The sequence below is a fragment of the Saccostrea echinata genome, unplaced genomic scaffold, assembly GCF_033153115.1.
Source record: "Saccostrea echinata isolate AGI-Se365-2 ecotype Australia unplaced genomic scaffold, CSIRO_AGI_Sech_v1 ptg000012l, whole genome shotgun sequence".
Classification (NCBI taxonomy): Eukaryota; Metazoa; Mollusca; class Bivalvia; order Ostreida; family Ostreidae; genus Saccostrea; species Saccostrea echinata.
In genome coordinates this window covers 20,542,739-20,567,310 of record NW_026889761.1, presented here as the reverse complement: position 1 = coordinate 20,567,310, position 24,572 = coordinate 20,542,739, and positions in this window count along the sequence as shown.

Here is a 24,572-nt window from a genome sequence, read left to right as displayed (position 1 = left end):
AGTGAAAAATTCTCGAGATGGACGTTAAACAACAAACAATACAAAACTTCCAGGTCTTCTTTTTCAACTAGGTTGTCTTCACCTGTAATGACGTGTCCAGCAGGACTGTAGTTTGAAGAAAAACAATAACAAGAACACTTTAGAATGTTTTTTTTTTGATGTTCAATATCTAGGCACAGTAAGGGGTTTTTTTTATAATTGAAAAGTTTTGAAGCAGCAGTATGGGAATATCTGTAGGAAAAGAAGGGCGTAGACTTCAACTTATAAAACTTCAACAATATTATAGTGGAATGTAAGACTAAACTTTTTTTTATGATTAAGAATGTTAGTAATGTTCAAAGGATCCATTCTTTTGTAGGGAAATTTAAGTTTAAGAACAGAAGGGTTGAGTCAGAATTATTTTCTGACACACGTTGTGGCTTAAAGAGCCTGTTTTGGGTAACAAACACAAAAACTAGCTTGTATTCTGCAGTTAAAGAATCTAAGGACGGACTTGCTACAGCAAGTCCATTAAAAAATTTCAAGGGTGCCGAGTTTTGTGCGAATGTGATGAAGACCTAACTGTTCATTGATTTAATGACGTAAGGCAAAAGTGAATCAAAAGAGACATCTTGTATATTTGGTCTATTCTATGATCGAAGTCCATGACTAAGCCTATTTCTAGATGTTGAAAAGTCCTATCACATTAACATTTGCACATTGTGGGCTTGAAAAATTCCTTTAATTATTTATATGGTCGTTGCGACCATACGAAAAGGTCGTGCCTAGTTTCCTGATCCAGTATTCTTCTCGTTGTCTACGGAATGGAATACTTGAAGTGGGACTATAAGTTGGATGATATATTTTTTCCAAAATTCTAACCCTTATTTAAGAATAGAGTGATCAGGCGAAATGAAATGATTAAAAAAATGTTGATGGCCCCATTATTTATTTCAGACCATTTTCCCGACATTCTCTTATTGAGTGAACCCTTTGTTTCCCCAATATAAATCAGTTCGCATAGAGTACATTCAATTCCGTAGACAACCTTTAAAGTTTTACAATGAAAAAGTGTGAAGATAACGAACAGTGATCGATCATAAAAACTTCAAACAATACAAATCTGTGAACAGGGAATAAACACGGACTCCTGGAAATTCCAGAAGTGGGATCAGGTGCCTAGGAGGAGTAAGGATCCCTTGTTGACCGGTCACACCCGCCGTGAGCCCTATGTAATTATCAGGTAGACGGAACATTCCGTAGTCAAATTTAGTATAAAACAATTGGTAGGAAAAAAGTCAGCCAAAAGTCGACCCAGTGATAGGTTATATTTGCTTACAAAAGTCATTATAACGACCATAGAATTTATGGAATGCTGACTTTAACGAGGTTGTTGAAATCCCTGTAACATCTACGTATGTGTAAGTAGCCTGCCTCTATTTAAAAAACGCAGAGCATACTCTGAGTAGCGAATTAGTTGGGAGACATAAACACTATATACATGTGATAGCGGAAAATTACTACATAAATAAGGAATCTTGACGATGGAAAAACTGAAGTCATCTCGTTTGTTATACAACGTAGTTGTTAGTTTGTATAGCCAGTAAAACATCCAAATATGAAGCAGATTTGGCAGATCTTGTGGTGTCTTTTGCTTCAAGTTCACTGGGATAAATTGAGTCGACATATAAATGGAAATAACTATTGTTAATTGACAAAACTTCGTCGATATATCTGAATGTCGAATTGAAGTCCATGGCAAGTATTTTCTTCTTCTCGTGTAGAGGTTTTTGAATAAATTCTGCTTCATGCGAATATAAAAACAGGTCGCCTAAAAAGGAGGACAATAAGTGTCCATTGGAATTCTAACAGTTTGCTGGAAGACTTGGTCTCCGAAGACTACATGTTTTCAATGTTTTCAATAAGGAACTCCAGCATCTTTTTAATATCAACTTCTGAGTACATATGTATAGAATCAGAGTGATTTTTAACAAAGTAATTTTGTTGATGACCAATCACAAGATGAGAAAATTTCCGAGTTCCATTTTTATTGAAGAAGCAGTTTTGTATGATATCGATAAGCCTAGTTTGAAATTGTTGTATAAAGTATAGAAAAGTCGTATTCATGATGTAAACTTTAAAAGAAATGTGATTACAAATTTTCTAAAATTTTTATAGAGTTTTTGTGGATCCACATCTGATTTACACATCTGCAGAATATGCTGTAGTACAGTGCGTATGAAATTATGAAGTTTCTCCTTAACAACAGTTAATATTTTGATAAGGAATAAAGTTAGGGACTTAGTAGAGCATTAGCTGGACCCGGCAATATATCTTTGTTTGAAAAAAATTAAGTTTAGGATTTCAGTATAGGTAGGGCAGATCGACCTCACCTTGGTTGACTGGAGTGTTAAAAGTATGAAACTCTAAGATGTGTTTTTGAAGAATTTCATCCTTAGAAAGTGAGCTGCGGGTATATGTAGGATTTCCAGACGTAGAATTAGTACAAATATTTTTTCTGCTTGAACTTTCAGTAAGGCGTGATATTCTCGGCTATAACGTAATTAGCGTCTCTCAAATAGTGACCTACATCCTCATTGGTTGCCAGATTAGCTCATCAATACTGAAATTTACACAGCTTTTCATTCACGGGTGAAATACACATGGAATAAAAATGGTTCAGACGTCAACGAGTGACACAAGGAACCAATTACATCGTTTCTTACAGTAAAGAGGTGTAGCTTATGTCATCTCATTGTGTGTTAACAACAATCTAAAGTTGCTAATGTTATTAATTTCTTAACCAATGAGAATCTAGGTCACCATTTGAGAGACACTAATTATGTATCGCCGAGATTGTCACGTCTTACTGAAATTTCAAGCAGAAATGATATCTGTACTAAAACCAAGTTCTTCCAAAATACAATTATAATAATGAATTTTACAAACAAAGACGATATTGTTACAAGCCTAGTCTGCTGGAACCAGTACATATTGTTCATGTAGGCAGTCTAATTCTTTTAACACCTCCGATTTATTGAAAACGGAAGGATAGATTGCTCGCATTTTGCAATTTAATTTTCGTATACGAGTCAAATTTTCACCAATCGTGGTATAAAATATCTTTCTTTAGTAATGTCGCCATGTATTTAAACTATTTTTTATATTTAAACTAGTCATGGCCTGAGTTTACTTGTTATTAATCTTCTGCTATTAAAATATATGAGGCCAATAATCAAATTTTTTAGATATTGTCGAGAATGGCTTTTGTTTATATTTAAGATTTTTTTTTCATTGCACGCCATCCAATAATTTGAAATAATAATAAGCCTTAACAGCAAATTAAAAAGAAAACAAAACAGAAATCTTTCAGAATAATATTGTAAGAAAAAAAGGATTAAAACTATAAATGAAAAAACAAATCAAGACCGAATTTTGCACATGAGTGCACCCTTGTAATTGCATATTTTCTTTAAATCGTAAAAAAATAAATCTTTTAATTGAGATTGATTTATTACACGGTTATTAAATCCGTTTTGGAGAATTTTCGATTTAAGGTATTGTACTTTATTGCAATCCGTTTCTGACCGATAAAGCCCTGTGTAAACGTCCTTAAGATTATATAACTTGCACTAGTTGAATTATTATCAGTAAGATACTTTTAAAAATGGTTTGCTGTAAATGTTATTAACACATGCATTTGCAGCTTGCTCATAATTAAAACTTTCAATTTTGATTTACAAATAGAAGTTGTAAAGGAATTGATAATAAAAAATTATTACCGTGTAGAATGCAAAATACTCTACCACTGGCGCCTCATGTATGAAGTGCGTTTCTTGAGATTGCGGATGTTTTGCATGTGTGGAATGCGTATTATTGTCGTGTCGATTTGATGTTGTTGCTGCCAAAGCCCCTGAAGAATTATTTCTCTCTAAATGTTTTTTTCATATGAGCTTTTTCATACTTATACCACTGCACCATTGAACGATCAACAAATAACAGTGATTCTGACAAAATCTAAAACCTCATACTATGAAAGGATCCTGTAAATTGACATGACTCTAAAACACAGTGTCAATAAAATATGACACTTTCGTATGCTGATTCATTTTACTGTAAATTTTGAGAAATAACGGTGAGATTCCTGTCAGGTTTCTTTGTAATTAAGGTAATCAGAGCATATTTTCATAAATATCCTTTAAATATATTGAAATGTTAAAACATTTAAAAGATCATCCTTTTTATCCATTCTACAATTTCTTATAGATATGGTAAAACAAATTCAAAATCTATTTTTTTATTTTGGCGGAATAGTAGCTTAGGAAAATATCACATGTTTTGCCTTTAAAAATTCCTGCAGAATAAATAAATTAGCTTACACTTCTTAAAAATCAAAGTTTTGAATGATTTTTTAGCTCACCTGAGCTGAAAGCTCAAGTGAGCTTTTCTGATCACCCGTTGTCCGTCGTCCGTCCGTCTGTCCGTCCGTCTGTCCGTCTGTCCGTCCGTCCGTCTGTAAACTTTTCACATTTTCAACTTCTTCTCAAGAAGCAATGGGCCAATTTTAACCAAACTTGGTACAAAGTACCCTTAGGTGAAGGGGAGTTTAAATTGTTAAAATAAAGGGCCAAGTCCCCTTACAAGGGGAGATAATCAAAAAAAAGACAAAAATAGGGTGGGTTCATTAAAAAAATCTTCTTTTCAAGAACCACTGGGCCAGAAAAGATGAGACTTATGTGGAAGCATCCTGGGATAGTGTAGATTCTAAATTGTTAAAATCATGCCCCCGGGGGTAGGGCGGGGCCACAATAGGGAATCCAAGTTTTACATTGAAATATATAGGAAAAATCTTTAAAAATTTTCTTCTCAAGAACCACTGAGCCAGAAAAGCTGAAACTTATGTGGAAGCATCTTGGGATAGTGTAGATTCTAAATTGTTAAAATCATGACCCCTGGGGGTAGGGCGAGGCCAAAATAGGGAATCCATGTTTTACATTGAAATATATAGGAAAAATCTTTAAAAATCTTCTTCTCAAGAACCACTGAGCCAGAAAAACTGAAACTTATGTGGAAGCATCCTGGGATAGTGTAGATTCTAAATTGTTAAAATCATGACCCCTGGGGGTAGGGCGAGGCCAAAATAGGGAATCCAAGTTTTACATTGAAATATATAGGAAAAATCTTTAAAATTCTCTTCTCAAGAACCACTGAGCCATAAAAGCTGAAACTTATGTGGAAACATCCTGGGGTAGTGTAGATTCTAAATTGTTCAAATCATGACCCCGGGGATAGGGTGGGGCCACAATAGGGAAACATTGAAATATATAGGAAAAATCTTTAAAAATCTTCTCAAGAACCACTGGACCAGAAAAACTGAAACTTATGTGGAAGCATCCTGGGGTAGTGTAGATTCTAAATTGTTCAAATCATGGCCCCCGGGGGGTAGGGCGGGGCCACAATAGGTATTACAAGGGGGGAAGTCTGGTAATGAACAGCATGGCCAAAGTTACTCAGGTGAGCGATGTGGCCCATGGGCCTCTTGTTTCATTTGGAACTTAAGTTTTAGAATACTGGTAATAATAAAATAAATATGATTCCTGTAACAAACTACAATTGTAGCTTTTGTAAGACTTCAATCTATATATAAAAACCAATTTGAGTACAAAATAATTGAACGGTCATTTTTTTTTGTCTTTTGTGTATTTTGTATATCTATATCACTTTTCATCATAAGTGAAAATTAAGAAAAAAATATATGAACCATGGAAAAATAACTAATATTCCTTGTTTATTTACTTATTTATTTATTTATTTATTTATTTTTTTTGAAAATTAGAGGAATTTTAGGTTAGCTGATAATCAATTTTAGTTAATATATTATTCATTTCCGCTTTGTTATCTGACAATTATAGCTTTTTTCTCGAAAGCTTACCGTCTTTGGCAAGAACCTTAATAAACAGTAAACTGAAATTCATATATCAGGTAATATTATTTTTTAGTAGTTCTTGCTTTGTATTTCTTTAACAGATCTATACAGACATAAGCCCTACCATATAGAAGACAAACAAAGCTTGAAAAAATAATAATACAAATGCATTCAATTTCTGTTAACCATGAATATAAAGAAACACTTTTTAATAGTTGCTATAAAACAAATAAATTGTCAGTTTCATTTATTACATTTTTTTTCTTTTGAAAGTTGTGTTGCTTTTTTTAAAGATTGGAAATCTAGAAAATTTGTTCAGTCACCAGAGAATTATTTCCCTTGTCTTGAACAGCATTTCAACCAGTGAAAAAATTAAAAATTTTCACTTCGTGTATTTTGTACCAATCAAAGAAGAGAAGAGTGCATAGATTGAAGAATGTAAAATACTTCAGCTCTGTATATCAGCTTCCAAGGAAGACGGAATTAAAGTTCATGTGACATAAATTTTTTATGCAAAAAGAATTTTTAAAAAGTGTAAAATTTCTATAACAGAAGTATTTATACTTAGTAGGCATTAGTAAATTTTTATCCTATCAAAGGAAAAGTTATTTATGACAATAATCTAAGATGGCTACTTAAACAATGAGGTGAAATTAAATTTAATTTATACCATCAATGAGTGATATTGTCATCTGAAATTTGTTAAAAATTCATTTTAAATTTTAAATACAATAAATATGAGAGGAATTCGTCCTAAAAATATTGTGAACAAATAGAGATGTGTTGCCATCATTGTCATTCAGACATCAGTTATATGTCGAGCATCATTAAAAAAAAAATTATAAAATGGTTCGAATAATCTTTGTTGATAGCAGAATGATGAATGATTGTTACTACAAATATTTAAAGATTTCATCCAGTGTTTTTTTTTTTTTTTTTTTTTTTTTTTTTTTTGCATTTTCATCTTTTTTGTGAAAAAATTTTTGTATATACAGATTCATGGCAAATGAAAAATGTGAAAACGTTATTGTTTTACAGCAGTGTATTTTGTTTGTTATGTTTGTTCATTTTTTAGATTTTAGCTTGTTTTTGAAATTCATTGATTATGAGTGAAATATTTGAATGATAATTTGCTAGAAATCATTCATACAAGCACAAAGAGCTGTAGCCTACAGGAGTAAAGTTAGAAATTCATTCTAATTTATGCCTATTTTATTCATGATTGACTATTAAAAAACGTCTGTATAACTCACATTCCTTTGAATTATAAATTGATCCATATCATGGGCCACATCGCTCAACTGAGCACTTTTGGCAAGGAAAACACAGACACAAGTTCAGATGATATGGTCCCAACCTATAATTAAAGAGGGTTGGGGGTTGGCATGATTTGAACAAACTTAAATTTACAGAATGCTTCAATATTTCTTTGACTATTAATGGCTTAAGAAGATTTTTAAAGATCAGATTTTTATAAGTTTTATCGTCTCTCGCCAAGGGTTATTGATTGATTTGAACAATCATGATTCTACACTCTGAGAATGATTCTGTATTGACTAATCATGGCTTTGTTGTTCTCGAGAAAAGGATTTTTAATGATCTTTCCTATATATTCCCCTGTAAAACCTTGATCCCGAATTGTGGCCCCACCCAAGAGGAAGTTTTTTAAAAAGATTTTGTATTCCTATTAAAACTATTATCGTCCATTGTGGCACCACCCTAACCCGGGGATCATAATTTTAACAAATTAAATCTACATTACTTGAGAATGATCCTTCATAAATGTGACCAATCATAGCTTTGCTGTTCTTGAGAAGATTTTTAAACATTTTTCTTTTGAATTCCTTTGTAAAACTGATCACCATTGTGGTCCCACCCTACCCCCCGGGGTCATGTTTTGAACAAACTTGAATCTTCACTACCTGAGGATGCCTCCATATAGATATAACTAATCATGGCTTTGTTGTACTTAGGAAGAAGATTTTTTGAAGATTTTTTCCTATGTATTGTATGTGAAACATTCATATTCCATTGTGGCCCCACCCTGTCACCGGGGGTCATGATTCGAACACACTTGAGTCTACACTACCTGAGAATACTTCCATATAAAGATGACCAATCATGGCTTTGCTGTTCTTGAAAAGAAGATTTTTAAACAATTTCCTATATGTTTCTTTGTAAAACTTTGATCGCCCATTGCACGCCCCGCCCTAACCCCGGGGGTTATGATTTTACAAATTTGAATCTACGCTACCCGAGAATACCTCCAAATAAAGATGACCAATCATGTCTTTATTGTTTTTAGAAGATTTTAAAAGATTTCTCCTATGTATTCCCTTGTAAATCTTTAATCACCCATCGCAACCCCGCTCTACCCTTGGGGTCATGATTTAAACAAACCTAAAACTCAAAAGTCCATTAAACAATACAAAATAGGAGAAGAGCAAACACGTACCTCCAAAACATCAGAGGTGGGATCAGGTGCCATGGAGGAGCGAGCTTCCGGTCAAACCCGCCGTGTGCTCCTTGTCATGATCGGGAAATAACGGAAAAATCCGTCGACAATTCATTGTGTAAATAATGGCCTAACAATTAGTATAAAAAACGTCAGTCAGCATTTGACTCAATGATAAATTGTATTTGCTGACAAGGTTATTGTATCGACCATAAAACTTACGAAATGATGACTTTAAACGAGACTGCTGATATTCCTGTTTCATCATCTTGTTTGTCAATAATTTACTTCGTTTTAGAAATTCTACATACGTAGAGCATCACTTGCGTATCGAATCAACTGAGAGATATAAACCCCGTATGCAGGTGGTGAAGGTATATTGCTACATAAGTAAGGGAAGTTGACGATTGAAAAGTTAAAGTCATCATGTTTATCATAAAGCTTTGTTGTTAGATTACCATTAACGTAATTTTCCAGTAAAATATCCAAATATGAAACAGAAGTGTCAGACTCTATAGTATCTTTTATCTCAAGCTCACCGGGATATATCGTATCGATATAAGAATGGAAATAACCATTGTGAATTGACAATATATCTAAATGTCGAGTTGAAGGCCACAGCAAGTGTTTTCTTCTTTTCACGTATAAGATTTTGGACAAATTCTGCTTCATATGAATACAAGAAAAGGTCTGCTAATAACGAGGCGCTATTGGTACCCATGGAAATTCCAATAGATTGTTGGAAGACCTGGTCTCCAAAAACCACATAGAAATTGTCGATCAGAAACTCAAGCATCTTTTTAATGTCAACTTCAGAGTACTTGTGTGTACAACCAGAATGTTTTTCACAAAATGATTTTGCAAATGACCAATGACAAGGTAAGTAAAGAACGAGTGCACTTATGGGCCCCAGTAAAATGTGAAAAAAAATGAAGAATCAAATTAAGCATAATTTTTCATCTCAAATCATTAATTGATATCTAAACCATAAGATTCAACAAATTTTATCGGTGAAATTCATGAATATACAAAGAACAAAGCCATACAATGTGGTAGGGGTCAGCCGACATTCTTGATTTTCTATAGTAAATTGAGGACGGTCATTTATTTCAAAGATTTTGTTTACTGTCAGTCTAACGTTGTACAAACTTGTGCGAATGACAAAAAACGCATTATACATTTATAACACTTGTGTGAAAGTAGGAAATTTGTACAAGATTAGGCTTGTACTTAAAATATTAGAAATGTATGAAAAGCTCAATGTTTTTCCTAGAGCAAGCGAGAGCTATTTACCTGTATGACCTACGTTGAACCCACCTGTGGAATAAATTATTTAAAATACCGGTAGTCACGTGAGTTCTACCCAGGTAAACATTCCTCAAATGTGCTCACTGTAGAAGATAGATTTTATCAAAGTCGTACCGCATAGAGATGTTTGTAAGTACATGTATTTGGTTTTAGGAACACGTTAGGGTTAGGGAGAGTTTAGTGTCGTTTAAATGTCATTATACATAAAAGCGTCAAACATTTTTAACATTCATGCAAGACAATGGTACCGGTATTGAAAGCCACCTAAATACACTTTTTTTTTCATTTGAAATTAAGAAACTAATGTTAATACTTATTGTATTATATCAAATACAAGCGTGCAAATTTCTTGGTTTGATCACTATGGCTATAGGTATCTATACAACTTCATTTGATTTTTTTCACAGGTAAAATAGCGCAAGAAGTATCATTCGGCAAACGCACCCGTCAATGATCCAACATCAGATTGTTCATGTCTCCTCCCCTTGATTTAAATAAACGAAACTCAAAATAAGTTCTGTACGACTTTTCCGGATTTGGGGTATCTATAGTCATTTAAAAAATCTTCATTTGTTTCAAATCCATGCTGATTAAGGTGATTTTTAACGTGATTTTAATTAGAAATATCCACTTGTGTTTAACTATTACCAAAAGAGAACGATTTGGTAACATATTCTTAAGTAAAACCGCACTGAAAAAGGGCCCATTAAGCATTGCTTAAGTGCACTTGTCCTTTACGAGTTTATTGAAAAAGCAGCTGTCAATGATATCAAAAAGCCTGGACTTTAATTTATCGTGGGGAATGGTTGTGTATAAAGTCGAAAAGTTGTAAGTTTTTAAGCTTTTGATTTTGGTAAAATCTTGTTAGATCAACTGCATCAAAGTCACAGTATTCGATGATGTGTCATTTATATTTAACTATGAATAAGAAAAAATACATATTTGTTTCAAACTGTAGTAAGTTTTAACCAAAGTAATGAAATTTCAAACTTTATAATGAAGTTTGATTGTCTGTAGCTAAGATTTATTACATCGAATAATTCTTAATAATCTATATGGAACATAAGAGGGGATTTTAAAAGTTCTGACAGCTGTTCTGAGTTCTGAGAATTGTTAAGCATTTAGCGGAATTTGATGATCTTGATATCACTTCAAAAAGTGGGAAAATATGCACATATTGTGAAGCCACTTTAAATTTATGTGACGTAATAACCCCAAAAATGACGTCTAAATATCTCGGAAATCCACATTTCTTATCACCTGAGAACTATAAAGAGCTACTTTAAAAAAAGAAGCTTTTCAAACAAAATTCTTATGGAGCTAGATATTGACTGTAGAAAAATACTGTAAATCAGCAATGCCATATTTCATTTTGTGGTTATAAAGTTTATGATGTTTACTTTATCATAGCCATTTATTTGAGAATTCTATTTAAAGGGTAAAGCTGGAAGTTTGGTCAGTTATTTAGCTTTCCACCAATCAAACAAATGTATTATGTTTAAAACTAACGAGTATCCTTTATAGTGTTTTACAAATGAAACTGAGAAACATGGCTCTTACTTTTTGTAATAATATGTAGTACATACGTCCTGGATCATACTTTATTCTGTATCTATTTTTTCCCATTATTTCAAATTTGGCCATCCAATTAATGCTTCTTTCTACTAGAAACTTTTTTTACCAAGGTTATAAGTACATAGGTGCCATTGTGGTTTCATGAGAAGATAGGAATTCTCCTGAGCTTTCATCGTTTTCCACGACTAGGTAAAAACACCTGGCGAATTAATGGCAAGAAATTCTGCATTATCGTCGATTGATCTCCTGTCATTGTCAAGCTTTTAACGTTTCACAGCAACGATTTATCCCCAAATGTTTATTAAGTTTTCGATGAAATTATGCCATTAAATGTTTTATACCGGCTTAAAACTGTAATAGCTCCTGACTGTTACTGTATAAGACAGACTTTAGTCTATTTAAACCTTTTCCCACATGTTGCATCACGTTGTGTCAGTGAACGTGCATCAAATTTAAAATGCACAAATGACTTTCAAATTTTTACTTCGCTAAAATTGTTGTCTCTAGTAACCTGATCTTAATTGTCATTATTCATCAACACACTGAATTATGACCCCGTTTGGCACATTTTTCAGCTCTTCCAAGTCTTTTTTATTTTGTTTTCCAACGTTTCGGCTTGAGCATCACTGAAGAGACATAATTTGTCGAAAAATGCGCATCTGGTGCATCAAAATTGATACCGTATATGATTTACATTATGATCCCTGGGTCGAGACCTCTGCTGGTGGACTATTAGTCCCCGTGGGTGTCTACAGCCCAGTAACCTAGTTCTTCGGTACTAGCTTGAAAATACGGATATATATTTAATTGCTGTGGTAAAATTTAGAAATTGATTTCAAAACTAAGGATTATCTCCCTCATGCATAGCTCTGATCCTTCGACGTTTTTGGCTCCAGTCTTTGGCACATTTTTTCAGGTCTTCTAAGTCTTTTTTTATTTTGGATTTCCAACGTTTCGGCTTGAGCATCACTGAAGAGACATAATTTGTCGAAATGCGCATCTGGTGCATCAAAATTGGTACCGTATATGATTTACACGATAGGGAACCTTCACCGCTCAATGGCCCTGAGTGCTGAGTAAAGGTCTAAATTTGAAGCCCTTCACTTTTATATGGTGACGTCTCTATATGAGTGAAAAATTGTCGAACGGGACGTAAAACAACGTTCAATCAATCATCAATCAAAGCTGTCTCATATTTACCTTTATTTACAAATACATGGCCTAAGAGAATTCGTGATACCCTTTTCTGTGACATATACATATATAGGTATATAGGCCGAATTGATTGATTGATTGAATGTTTTTTAACGTCTCATTCGAGAATTTTCCACCTGTATAGGGACCTCAGTATATGCCGGTGAGGAGCTTCAAATTTAGACCTATACTCGGCACTCAAGGCCTTTGAGCAGTGAGGGTTCTTTATCGAGCCAATGCCTTCTGTGACATGGGACCTCGGTTTTTAATCAAACTGAAATGAATCGAATGAACGTAAGCTATACGAACTTTACTTGGTTTAAGTGTTTTTCTTTAGAAAATGGAAGTTAATTAAATTTTTGTGAGGTTTTAAGTACACTCAAGCTTAAAAATCAAATGTGTTCTTTAAAAATAGTTTTATTATCTAACTTTGCCTGACATAATGTCCTATCAACTGAAAGAAATCTTAATTAATTAAACGAAAAGTACAGGCATGAATGACTTTGTAAGTCATCTTTCGTAAGGAATAAGCTATTCATAAATAAAATACCATTTTCACCATCATGAAAATAATACCTTTATTTTTCCATTCACAAAAATCCATATAATTCAATTTAATAAGACCCATCATTTGAAAAAAGTAATCGAACAAGACATTTCTTTAAGTATGACACTACAAGTTTTGTATTATCAGATTTAACTATTGCAGCAACAAAACAGTGTCGTTCAGTAATGCTGCTACTAATGCAGTTATTAAGCGAGGAAGCACGTTGATGTAAATTTCATCAAACACCAAATTTTTCACTTAATATCGTCAATTATCTTGCCATATAGCCAATATATTAAAAACTTTTTAAAAAATGTAATTTTTCATTAGTCCTCTCGTCTATAATCAGTAAAACATCAAAATATGAAACAGATGTGGCAGACTCTGAGGTGTCTTTTTTTTCAAGCTCACTGGCTTTTATCGAGTCGACATATGAATGGAAGTAATGAAATATGTGGAGATAACGTACAGTATTCAAGCTCAAAAGTCAATTAAACAATGCACATTTTGGAGCAGAGCAACCTCGAAAACATTAGATGTGGGATCAGGTGCCATGGAGAAGTATGCATCCTCTGCCGACTGGTCACACCCGCCGTGTGCTCCTTGTCATGATCGGGAAATAACGGAAAATCCGTCGACAATTCATTGTGTAAATAATAGCCTAACAACGACAGTCATCATATGCCTTCATGATAAATTGTATTTGCTGACAATGTCATTGTGTCGACCATAGAACTTACGAAATGATGACTTTAAACGAGACTGCTGATATTCTTGTTTCATCAACTTGTTTGTCAATAATTTACCTTGTTTAGAAATTGTTCATACGTAGAACATGCTCTTGCGAATCGAATCAACTGAGAAATATAAAATTTGTATGCAGGTGATGAAGGGATATTGCTGCATAAGTAAGGGAACTTGACGATTGAAAAGTTAAAGTTATCACGTTTTTCATAAAGCTTGCTTGTTAGATTACCATTAACGTCTTTTTCCAGTAAAATATCCAAATGTGAATAGATGTATCAGACTCTTTGGCATCTTTTATTTCAAGCTCACTGCGATATATCGTATCGACAAAAGAATGGATACAACCATAGTAATTGACAATACATCGTCTATATATCTAAATGTCGAGTTGAAGGTCACAGCAAGTGTTTTCTTCTTTTCACTTATAAGATTTTTAACATATTCAGCTTTATATGAATACAAAAATAGGTCTGCTAATAACGGGGCGGCATTGGTACCCATGGGAATTCCAATAGATTGTTGGTAGACCTACTCTGCAAAAACCACATATTGTCGATCCGAAACTCACGCATCTTTTTGGTATCAGCTTCAGAGTACTTGTGCGTACAATCATTTTTTTCACGTTTTTCACAGAATGATTTTGCAAATGACCAATGACAGGGTAAGTAAATTTACGTGTTCCATTTTTATTAAAAAAGCAGCTTTCAATGAAATCAAAAAGCCTGGACTTTATTTTATCGTGGGAAATCGTTGTATATTAAGTTTAAAATGTCGTAAGTTTTAATGGTGTTGATTTTGGTAAAATTTTGTGATTTAAATTTTTCCAAAAGTTGCTTGGAATTTTTAAGTATCCACATCTGATTTACACCACTTATATTGTTGCACAGTACTCCTGAAGTTTCTCCTTCACTACTATTAATATCTTAGTGAGGAGTAAAGAAAGAGGCTTGGTAGAACATTTACAATTTACAATAGTTACATTATAAATATTATGCATTCTGTGGAAGATTAAACCAGGCGATGGGCCAGACATGAAAAAGAAGACCTTGACCCGTTATCAGAATAGATTAAATGTATCAGATGTATGTTTAAATCTCGCATTAAGCGATTGAGGGGCAAAATGAAAACCAACTATCCTTCTGTGTTCAATAATTCAGAAGTGAATAACACGATTAGTATGCACTTGTCCCTGCTGACAAAGCAGGTAACAACATTATCTTTTTTGAAAGGCTCATTATTTAAATTGTATTTTAGAGGAACTGGGATTTAATTCTACAAGCAGTAATCCAAGTATTACCCATAGCTCCTTTTCTAAGGAGGAAATTCTTCAAAATCATCTGTCAGTTTTGAATATTTTTAATATTCCCAACAACCAACATGAATTTGAATGACCATATCTAAACTGGATTCTGTAACTTCATAAAAATCCTTAAAAAGATATATGTACATACATCTTTTTAAGGATTTTTATGAAGTTACGGAATCTGTCTCCTAGCAGTACAGGAACAGCGCGCTAGACCGCTCGGCTATCTAGGAGACAGATTCCGTATTTCGAGAGTTCAACCCCGGGCTGGGGCGGAAGTGGGTATCCTTATAAAAGTGAATTTCTTTTTGCTTTCTATATTAATATTTCTTCACTTAGGGCAGTTATGTTAGTTTAAACCCAGGCCTGGAGTATAAAAGGAAATGGGAGGAGCTTAAATTTGAAAATCACATATTCTCCTACATGTTCAGCTGAGCAGAGATGTTTTGAAAAGTAATCACATCTTAATATGTTGTACTGGCTCAAAAATTGGCACAGTAGTACATTTCCTTTTCAGTTATTCCAGTATGTAAAAATATTCATTGATTGATTATTTTATATGCCAAAATATACATCAAAACATCTGAAGTGAACAGATTTCAAATTTACCTCTGCTCTATATATGGCAAGTTGACCCCTGGTCATATTGAATTGTAATGAACAAAGCAGAGATGAAAATAAACAGAGCCATGTGGATTCATAAACAAGTTTATTAGCCACTTACTGCATTGAAATTCCTTGCTGAATTGAATAAATCCATATACACAATCAATATTCAAAACAAAAATATTATATTTGTCATACTTATTATTGAAAATAAAGGTTTTAATGCACATTAGTTGCATAATATTTAGAGTATTATAACCACTTGTGTCCCATGTATGGCCTTCCTGAAGGATTAGGATATAAATTCCTAACTAAAGATAATACACATTCAGGCATTATTTCTCTGAGTGTCCACACTATATTCTCACAGTCACCTTGATTAAGTTTTTCAGCCTTCTTAGCAATGTATCGCGGATGATTCCACGCATATCTTCTTGACATCATTGTCCAGAATTTCTTGTATTTGGTTTTCCTGATTGCGGGGTTCCTAACATGAGGTGGTGAAGCATTTCCAAGCCAACTCTGTCTGTTTGTAGTTACACATGGATGACAAAAACAATACATGCATTCCTGGTCATTCACCTGTGGTGTTTCATCATCATCTCCATGTCCAGGATTACCACCCGCTGGTTGCTGCTCCTCATTCTGGCCAGGATTTTCACTTGTGTTGCAGACTATTACCTCCTGGTTTACAGCAGGTCTTATCTCTTCATCGGTATTTCCCTCTGACCAGTTATTAAAAACAACACAAGAATCAAAATCCCATTCACTGTGTGAAAACAAAGCTTGGACAGAATTGAGTTCAACTTCTGTAAGATTCAAACAAACTTGTCTCCTTGTTTCAGACATAACAAAAAAATAGCAAAAACACGATAACTCCTTCACTGATATGGCTTCCAATGGAATGGTCAAGACAAAGAAAATTGATTGACCACTGAAAAATCTTCCCGCCAAACTTCACAGCATGTACTGTGGAAGAGTTGAATAAGTCAAGGGTATGATAGCATCAAAATGTAGTGCATAATGCTGTCCATAAAGTTTTTTTTGAAAATGATTTTTAAATATTTTAATTTTTTTGTACTGCTGTTCGATTTTTATTAAAATGTAATGTTCAAATTGTTAATAACATTGTCTAAATCATGTAATGTACCCCCTTACATTACCCTCTATCTAATGAAGTAAACATGTCTATGGTCAGAGATGCAGAGTAATATAAAGGAGGCCACAATTTTGTTTTACCAAGTTGCACATTCTCATAGTTATATAATTAGTAAGTTATAAAAATAAAAGGGCACAAGGCAAAATTAAAGAAAACATTATAAGAAAATTAAATAAGAAACAAATATGATAGCATATGATAATGAGTTCTTAATACAGAAATCATTCTGACTACCCTATGGCACCCCCACTGACCATAGTAGGGCTGGTAATACCACCTGCTGACTTGACAGACAATTTACTTACATATTCACAAAGTCTGTTATTACATGATAAAGAAGTAAGTAAAGATGGATGAACAAGTACCAAAGAGAATACGAGATGAGAATAGAGAACAACAAGGGAGAAAGAAACGAAGATCTGATGCTGGAGAAGAAATGAAAGTACGGAATGAAAGGCGCAAAGTACAAGAAAAATCACTTGTTACTGGATGTATTAGATTTTATGTTAAATCTGAAGAAGAAAAGGTTACTGTTTACAACAAAATGGACAAAATCAAACTTTGTTTGGCCGAAAAAGTGTCATCTGTAACAAATGAGCAGTTACTGAACAGTGTGTTTGACTTTTTCATCCAAATGCATGGATTAACAGATAATGCACCTCAAGAGGAAAAACTGAACTTTCAGCCTTATTTACCATGTGACCAAAAAACAACAGATGAGGATATGTTTTTAACATCTTATTCAGCAATGAGAAACATTTGCTCTGGAATTCAACATCATGGCCAAACTTGTCAGGAGTTTTTGGATATAAAGAAATTGCAAAGGTTTGGTCATACTGCTAAGGTGACATTTGCCTGCAAGGAAAACCACTTGATTTCGGCAGATTCATCACAACATTTGCCAGGTGGAATGTTTCTCGTAAATTTGAGAATGGTGCATTCTGTCTATGCAACAGGATTACGCTACAGTCAATACAAGAGACTGTGTGATGCTGGAAATATAGGGGTTATACCAGAGAGTGCATTTGAAAGCCAACATGATCTATACTGTTCTGTTACTAGAGATATGGCTGAGGAATCAGTAACTGAGGCAATCAATGAAGAAGTAGCAACAGAAATTCTTAAATCAGAAGAAAATGAAACCCAGTATAATGGAATAAATATCATGACAGATGCCCGCCATGGTTGGAGAAGAAATGCAGCCCAATCAGATGTTGTTGCATTAGGCCAAACACACCATCGAGTTGTTGGATTGGAGGTTGTAACAAGACAAGACAATCTTGTAAGTCAGAGACATGAAATGAAAGGAGTTGAACTTCTTTACAACCATTTTGATGAGAAGGATGTTTCTGTCAACCTTCATGGTCATGACAGAAATGCAAGTGTTAACAAATATTTGTCCGAGAATAAGCCTTCCGTAACAAATGCAAATGATACATGGCACGCAAGCAAGAATGTCAGCAAGGAAATGAAGAAAATTGCAAATGGTCCACTGAAATACAGAGGCATCACTTGGCATCCGGATCTTTCAGATAAAGTTGCATCTATTAAAACACATACTTATTATGCCATGAAAAACTGCCAAGGATCATCAAAGAAACTCCGAGAATTTCTGGACAACATAGTTGAACATTATAAAAATAATCATGAAAATTGTTCCACAGAGTCAAGATTTAAATGTGATCCCAACTATGAACCATCCAAACACGTTCTTAAGGATTCAGATGCAGAGAAAATTTTGAGAAATGAAATAAGAAAACTTCAAATTTACAAAACACCAGATGATTATGTCAACTGTATTGACACTCATTATGTTGAATCCTTTAATAACGCTCTTCTTATTTATCACGATAAACGGATTAAATTTGGTGATGAGGAATACAAACGCAGATCTCATATGGCTGTTCTAGACTGGAATGAGAATGTTGATCGCGAGTATACTTCAATAAGTAATTATGAGGATGCTAGACGACCAAGAGCAAGATCTGGACATAAAAACCTTGTGCCTAAAACAAATAAATTTACACTTATCTTGTGGGATAAAATTATTAGTGCATTCTACAAAAAGTGACATTCTGTTTGTGTTGTAACAGTGAAAACTTATTCAAAAAGGTATAATTAATTGTTACAAATACTAGTAATACAATAAAAATATACTTTATCAGATGGTAGCTTTTTTAAATTTGTAATTTTGTATGAGTCATTTATCAGAAAATCGTTTCACTACTATATTTAATTATTTGAAAGCTATTAAATAAAACATATGTTAACCTTCACACATTCTTAAACTGGTAAATTGTAGAAAGCAATGGTCAACAGATTATAAGATTAGCCATGTGCTTATCAGCTGATAAGGGAAAGTGATGCTAAATATAACCAGCTGCTCTGTGTTATCTTGATAAGCTCCTCCTATAGAAAATGCGGTAGTGACTACCGCTGCCTGGGGTTTAAGAGTTTTTGTAAAATGTGCTTTATAAATAAAAATTAATTTCATTACAACGTGTATTGGTAACGATCCTCTAATAAAACTAATGTCCAAATAACTGTATCTCACTTCCATTCTCAATGACCGTGTAGTGTAGGGCAGCGCCGCGAGAATTCCATCGGCATCGAAAGCAAGTTTTTTTCGACTTGCCTAGATAGCCGAGCGGTCTAGCGCGCTGTTCCTGTACTGCTAGGAGACAGATTCCGTAGGTCGAGAGTTCAACCCCGGGCTGGGGCGGAAGTGGGTATCCTTATAAAAGTGAATTTCTTTGTGCTTTCTATATATATATATATATATATATATATATATATATATATATATATATATATATAGATAGATAGATAGATAGATAGATAGATAGATATATACTAGATCGTTTTTACTGACATTTTTTCATACCAATGCTTGAACCTTTGTTTTTATAAAAATTTGCATCTTCCGTCACCTGATCAATACAAAGTGCTCAAGGTGGATTTGACAGGTTGACAGGGGATGCTTACTCCTCTTTGGCACCTGATCCAACCTCTGGTGTTTCGAGGAGTCTGTATTTTTGCCCTGTTAACGATTTTTTTCGCTTACAGTATTTATGAGATTGATAACCGTTCGTTATCTTTACATTTTTTATTCTAGATTTAAACGTGCACGTAGGTCACCTTGACTGTTGTACTTTTTATCACTGTTAATACTGAATGGCTTACGTGCAGGTTTATAAATCCCAAATTGTAAGCAAGCAATTCATTTTCGTTCAAATGATGGCTGGAGTGACATAATTTTTTATCTAAACAGAAGTGCCTTTTACAATTTCATTGTATGAAGAAAGCCTACACTTTACTGCTGTTAATCCCAAATTGTATTAATATTTCTGTACAAATTCGAACGGGTTTATATCAATATAAGTTGAAAAATGTACTTTCTCCGGACTATTTACTTGCCTTCAGTGAAATTGTTACTGAAATGTTCAGAAATGCTTTAAGGGTACAAAATTTGATTTTTTTGTCCCTTATTCTATACTATTTATTTTCTTAAACCATAAAATTGATATATATATATATATATATATATATATATATATATATATATATATATATATATATATATATATATATATATTAAATGTTCAAAAGATATAATTAAGGAAACAACTAATCTGAAAAAAATCTCTGTTTGTTTTCAGAGCAAAAACTTAAGGCTGAAAATATAGGATAAATAACATAACCAAACGCCATATTCAGGATCTGAGTATCTGATTAATTCTATACTCATACCTTTTTAACCGGGTACAGTGTTTCTAATTCAATAAAAATATCACATTACACCAATACCCATACTCTCTTTGCAGAACATGGCTTTAAATGAATTATTTTTTTTTCTCTCTATGTTGAACATCACATTTACAACAAAACAAAATTAGTTTGAGGTCAATTTTTAATTTATAATGCAAAATTGTTCAAACTTTATTTGCCTAAGATGTTAGGCAAAATGTGATTTTTCATTTAGAAAAATGCTCACTCCTCCGTGGCACCTGATCCCACCTCTGATGTTTGGAGGTCCGTGTTTGCTGTGCTCCTATTTTGTATTGTTTAATGGACTTTTGAGCTTGAATATTGTTCGTTATTTCCATATATTTCATTATTTCTTACCAGCAAATTTTCTAACTTGAAATACTATTCTCTCTTTTCTCCAATAATTTTCTAGACGTAGAAATTGACACATTCTCTCAGATGAAGATTTATCTCGAACAATCTCGAAAACAAGGCACACTATTGACAAGTTGATGAAACAAGAATATCAACTGTCTCGTTTAACAGGTACTAGATTTTTTGACGTCAGCATAAATTTGCATGTAAATTAGTCATCTGTTTACCAACTGTTGAACGAGTCGCAATGCATTATGGTCTACTACAAGTATCAATACGAACTCAGTTGTGTTGAGAATAAAGGGCAACTTGAATTTTCTCTTGGACACTCATTTTTAATCCTTTTTTGATATTTATGAAAGAAATATTGAAAATGATGTATAATTTTCTATGCTCACAACCGTTCAGGCTAGCTCTGTCGGTAGAGCGCTCGCTTCGTGATCGGGAGGTCGTGAGTTCGAATCTCGGCCGCGACTGACCTAAGTCGATAAAAAATGGGTAGCACTGTTCCTTCGCCATGCGCTCGGCACTTTGAAGTGAAAGTTGCAGGTCCTTCATATGAGACTTTAATAATCGAGGCCCCGTGTCACGGCAGGCGTTGGCACGATAAAGATCCCTCAATGCTCAATGGTCCTGAGTGCCGAGTAAAGGTCAAAATTTAAAGCCCTTCACCGGTATATGGTGACGTCTCTATATGAGTGGAAAATTCTCGAATGGGACGTAAAAAAACATACAATCAATCAATCAATCTATGCCCACATTTCCAAAATTTGCTTCATGAAGCTTTACATCAACTTGTAATACATCGGCGTTTACCATTGTTCACAGAGACGTAGGTGCTATTGTGTCGATAAAACATTGGGTGTGTTTTTTTTCCCACGTGACATACATGTACATAGATTTAGACAGCAGTACAAGGTGCTCAATTATCATTTAACTCCTCGATATCATCAAAACATTTCCATATACACTCAAACATCAAAGCGTTTGTACGGTATTTGAAGCAACTATTAATCATCTAAAACAACTCAGATATTAAATGTGAGCTTGGGACAGTGTCTTCGAAATATAATCTTTCAGTTTTAGCCTTATAAAGTAAAAAAAAAAAGCTTTACGGTTTTTCGGTGACCAAGTAAATATTTTGCAGTAAACCGACGAAAACCACATGTCGCTATTGAATCGTAAACTCTTAGTGGACTGTCATGCTTTGCAACTCATTTAATTGATCGGAGAATGGGTTTGACGAAAACATCGTCACATTTTGAAAAGTATCTTCCATAAAAGGTAGTGTACCCGACCTGTTTAAAGTCAACAATTCGCAATTTCTATGGTCGATGGACCTTGTCAACAAATACAATCTATCATTAAGTCGAATGCTATCTGACGTTTTTCATACTTATTGTTGGGCTGTTGTTTACACACTGAATGTCTACGGATTTTCCCGTTTGCCCGATCATGACAAGGAGCATACGACGGATGTGACCTGTCGATATGGGATGCTTACTCCTCCATGGCATTTGATCCCACCTCTGATGTTTTAAGAGGACTGTGTTTGCTCTGCTCCCGATTTGTATTGTTTCAATGGATTTTGAGCTTGAGAACTCTTCATCATCTCTATATTTCTAGAAAAAAAGAGGATGTCCGTTGCCAATAATTGTTAATATATTGATTAATTAGAGGCATGTAATAGTTAGTCTGCCCCAAACTCTGCGCAAGGTAACCTAGGTGTCTGAATTCAATTTCCACACTTTAATTCATACTATTCAATGTGGCATAATTTAATGGATAGGGTTACTAACTCTCAAGCTTGAAGAACCAAGTTCGACCCAATGATGGCTTGGGGTAAAAAGCTGAGTTGAGTGGAGTGGAGTCTTGTGGAGTCATGGAGTGGAGTCTGTATCATAACAGTACAGAAAGTTATAAAAACAATTTGATTTCCCTAACATACAATCATTTCCTTGCAATGTGATTTTGGATTTGTGTAAAAAGAATGAAATAAGAAACAAAAGATTCATTAAGAAAAACAAACAAAAAAATTATGACCTTTAAATGTCAGCAGAGGATCACCTAAAAATGTTCTCATAACAAAGACTAGGTGATGCATAAACGACATGAAACTAGGCTTAAATCCTATCCCAAACCAACAAACCTATTTAGAGGTGTTGACAGCTTTAATATCAGACAGATAAATAGCGATCATTAGAGTTTTTTTTTAGCAAACAGCTGCACTGAGAAGTGAATTATTAAGAAGCATGATTAATTTTTAACTATCACATATTTGGATATGGAAGGGGCAGGATTTTCATTTATTGAATTTCTATTAAAAAATTTCTTTAAACTCCAACCTACCCTACCCTCTGGAAACACATGGACCCCTCCTAAATAGTAAAGAAGAAATGGAGTCATTTAATTTCCATGTTTGACATTTTGTTAGAGTTGATGTGGGAATCACCCTGGAAATAAATCCAGGATCTGTGCATGTGCGAGGATTATTTAATAAATGATTCAACATACAGTATATCATAATATAGAAGTATTAAATTTTATTTTTTCACAGTTGAAAAGTTCTATTAAAGAGCTCCCAATCATGGAAATGTGAAAACCTCATGATTTTTCCTATTATCCTTGCAAAGAAATTCTCTTTCAAATAAAGCATGGTCACTAACTGTTTAAAAATGTTCTCTTATATAGACATTGCTTAGACACTAAACATTTTATCATCACGACATTTGATAAAATTCTGACAACGGAAATGAATGTAATAATATTTTTATCAGATAGGTGCCTTATTTTCTTACAAATGCCAAACAAAAACATGCGTTAAATGTGCCAACGGTTTATTTAGAAAAGAATATTTAACAAATTGAAGATTTGTTAAACTTGTGTGATTGATGACAAAACATAGGAGTACTTTTTTTAACCAAAAAGGAAGATAAGTATTAAAATGTGAAATCAAAGAAAAATCTGTGGTCTTATTATTGTAAAGAGAAGCAAGAGCTCCAAACATGTTTTATTAATTTTCATTTTTTTTCAAGATGTCCACTAAGACATACACAAACACTCCAAGAAAGGACTATCAGTGGTAACTTTAATGTTCCAATTGTACTAAGGAAAGTTAAACAGATTTCCTGCAAATGAATTAAGTCTAAATATTGGTATCCAGGGTAATTTTCTTTTACCTGACAATGCTGTTGCAAATTAGCATAGAGAAATAAATGAAATCCTGAAGAAAAGAAAGTTTACAGAACTGTGTCATCCCCCATATTGGCTAGGTCTCAGCCATTGTGAGATCTCTTTATTCCAAAAATGTATGAAAACAATAAAAGGAAGATTGTACAATATCAGATATGTTATAAGAAGTTGATTTTATCAGTGTCTTTGGGGCATCCCTAAAGATAAGTATGCTGAGGTTTTCTGGCCATGGGTACAAAGACCTTAGACATGTGTAAAGGATAAAAGGGAATGCTTTGAAGGATTTGATATATTGAGAGTAATGTATTAAGTACTTTTCTTACTTTAAGATGACCTTTTGCATTATTTATTGAATGACCCTCGTACATTTTTTTTTTACTTTCAAAGTGCAAGGCATCCTCCTTGTTGATATTTGATGAATTGATTGTCATTTTATAGTATTTATTACTCATTTTGTGT